General features: G+C 35.0%; 1 long non-coding RNA gene across 1 annotated transcript in view; it reads left to right on the top strand.

Moving 5' to 3' along the window:
- LOC117803105 overlaps nucleotides 1–3,137 on the top strand; it is a 47,460-nt gene extending 44,323 nt beyond the window's left edge. Inside the window, exon 4 of the long non-coding RNA XR_004626761.1 lies at nucleotides 2,895–3,137. This is a non-coding gene — a long non-coding RNA (uncharacterized LOC117803105). The remainder of the gene's footprint in view (nucleotides 1–2,894) is intronic.
- Nucleotides 3,138–3,363: the final 226 nt, after the last annotated feature.

The raw sequence follows: 3,363 nt of genomic DNA on the forward strand, positions 1-3,363 counted from the left end.
AAAAAAAAAGAAACTAATGATACACTATAGGTTAACCAATTGAATTTAAATAAGTTTTCTTTAAAAAAGTAAAGAGTAAAACATCTAATAATCTAGTATATTTAGGTACATATTTACATGCTAGAGTTTAACTTGTTTTTACTTATGCATGAAACACAGTATTTAGTTTGTAAAAACTATCAAATCACCTCCCTCATTGCTTAAAAAGTCATTTTCCTGGTTCTGTATTCACTCAAAATGCTACTGTTTCTATGTTTTCATATTGTGTTTTTAAAGTTATAAAACCTGAGATTACCAGAGATCCTACCTTTCAGCAACTTAAGAGTAATTATGAATCTCAAGATAAAGCAAATGTGATTCATTTAGCAAAGGGGCTAAGAATGCCCATAGGCTCTGGAATGACAAGGGCCAAAGATATTTTTTTTATCTTAAGGTGAAATAAAAAGTTTATTTCAGCAAAATTGTTTACTTACATGTTTTCCTTCTTTTTTGACATTTTTTTTTTAACTTTCATGTGTGTTTTCATGTATAATGCCACTCCGGTTCACACATTAGATAGTTATTCCTCACTTAAAATGAAGATGATATTTATACCAATAATAAATAGAGCTGTGATTTTATAACAGCTCAATTTATTTAAAAAAAGCAATATTTTTAATCAGCAACATAATAAGATATATTGGTCAGTTTGAAACAAAGTGACCTATTTATGGAATGATGCTTATTGTTTCCATAGAGAAGCCTACCATCTCCATAAGTTCACGTTTTGTTTTGTTTTGTTTTAAAGATTTTATTTATTTATTTGACAGAGAGAAAGACTGCCAGCGAGAGAGGGAGCACAGGCAGGGGGAGTGAGAGAGGAAGAAGCAGGCTCCCAGCAGAGGAGCCCGATGTGGGGCTCAATCCCAGGACTCTGGGATCAAGCCCTGAGCCGAAGGCAGACACTTAACGACTGAGCCACCCAGGCTCCCCCACATTTTTTTGTAAGTGGAAGTTAGGATTTATGGAATAAAGAAAGCAAATGTCACCAAGTTAAGACCTAATTGGCTGGCTTCCAGAGGTCAATAGGGTACCATTTCCTTGATGATTTTACCACAGTCAAGAAAGTACATCTAAGACAGCAGTCTCAAAACGTAATTTCATTAGGATACATGGAATGCATCCATCTCTCCAGAGTCATCTTAATTTAATTGCACTCACAAAGCTGATCCATAAAATGAGAATTGCTTTTTGGCAATATAGTCATTCTAGCTGTAATCCAATATATGCATCCCTTAAATATCTGCAAAGCATTAACAAAAACAATAGTTTATACTATTGGAACTAGCTTGGGCTGCCTGAGCAGACAATTCAGCTTGGGTGGAGATTGTCATATGAATGCTTAAAATGAACAACAACAAAAATAGAGAGGAAATGCTTACATCAGTATAGTTACTACATTGCTGGTAGACATTGAGACAACACCGATGGAAGAGGAATTATTTGCCTGTGGGATTGTCATTAGGCAGGAGAGAGTTGTAGTCCAGACCCTCAGAGACTGGTAGGGCTGAAGGTGCTTTGCTCATGAGCTGATACCTGTTTTTAATTGTCTTAAAAGCAGTTGAAAAACTCCCACTGCCAATGCCAGCAGCCAAGCTTTGGTTTGTGTTTTGTTTTGTTTCCCCCTACTCTCAATAATTTGGCTTCTTTTGTATAGGAAAAATACCAACATATGAACTAACATAACTGTGTATTATACTGATATGTTTCTCCATTTACAAACCATATGTATATATTGTGTTACATGCATGTTTTATGCAAGAAAGAACTGAATAAAAATAAATACAACCTCAAGCTAGCAGGGATTTTTCTCATTGATAGGGCCAGCTCCATTTTGTACCATTTAGGAAAAAAAAATGAAGTGATGCTTGATGTATTGTAATAAGGAGAGGCATATGTAAAATTCATTGTTTCATAGCATCAAGCCAAAATAATGCTTTGTTCTCTACAGTAGATGTTTCTTGGCAATGGGGTATTACACACAATTTCATTGATTAAGACTTCATTCTGAAGTTTTGTATCAGCACTATTAAGTTTTCCTGTGACACCTTTTTCTGTGATTTCAGGGCTCAAGGTCACCAGATTTTGTTGATACTTTGTTTCTTATTATATCTTAATACTGCCACCCAAGTTATTATCAAGATCTACTTACCTGGACATGTTTTTATTATTTAGATTTCAGCTTTTATACATGTGTTGACTGAAATTGAAATACTAGGTCAAGGTTTCTCACCATTGACATTCTGGGCAATTATTCCTTGATAGGGGCTGTCCTGTGCATTATAATATGTTTAGCTACATCACTGGCTTCTACCTACTAGATTCAGATAATGCATATAAGGTTCCAGTAATACCTCCTTACACTTGTAACAGTGAAAATTGTCTCCAGATATTGCCAACATTTCTTGAGGGTTAAAAGCCCACAACTTAGTAGGAAGATTGGTAGAAGAAGGAAGGGATAAAGAAAGGGGGGTAATCAGAAGGGGGAATGAAGCATGAGAGACTATGGACTCTGAGAAACAAACTGAGGGCTTCAGAGGGAAGGGGGTGGGGGAATGGGATAGACTGATGATGGGTAGTAAGGAGGACACGTATTGCATGGTGCACTGGGTGGTATACGCAACTAATGAATCATCGAACCTTACATCAAAAACCAGGGATGTACTGTATGGTGACTAACATATAATAAAAAAATATTATTATAAAAAAATAAAAAATAAACAATAGAATAAGGTGGGGGAAAAATAAAAGCCCCACAACTTGAGACAGTGTCCTAAATGGCAATATTAATAGTGAAAGAGTGAATTAGGGAGTTGACTTTTAACGCCTACTTTCCTCCCATATCTACCCTACAGCATCCAGGAATGGAAAGACTAGAGAATAGAACCTTTGCCTCCCTTCAGAGTCACATCATATAAAGGAAGGAAGAAACTTGAAAACTAATGGATGTAAGTATGGGTTAGTGATTTTTTTTTTAATTCCTTTGGCTGCATCCCTAGAATGCCAGTTACTGCTTCTCTGTTCAAGGTTTAGTTACAGTGCTGTATGTGTTCAGAGGTTTTCTGTTCCTCTTTTAGAATATATCTTGCTAGTGCATACCTACAATAACACCATCAAAGAAAATTTATCTTACAAGATTTAAAAAATAGATATTGTGGGGTACAAATCAGACATTCACAAAGATCAGCTTTTACCAAATATTATCTAATGTATTATTTTTCTGCTAGATGTAATATAACTCTCACAAAAAGATGAAATAGTTATATTGAATGCTGTCTCATCTTGAAGAAACTAAATACATATTAAAATAATAAATGTTATGTA

This window comes from Ailuropoda melanoleuca, chromosome 7 (assembly GCF_002007445.2).
Source record: "Ailuropoda melanoleuca isolate Jingjing chromosome 7, ASM200744v2, whole genome shotgun sequence".
Classification (NCBI taxonomy): Eukaryota; Metazoa; Chordata; class Mammalia; order Carnivora; family Ursidae; genus Ailuropoda; species Ailuropoda melanoleuca.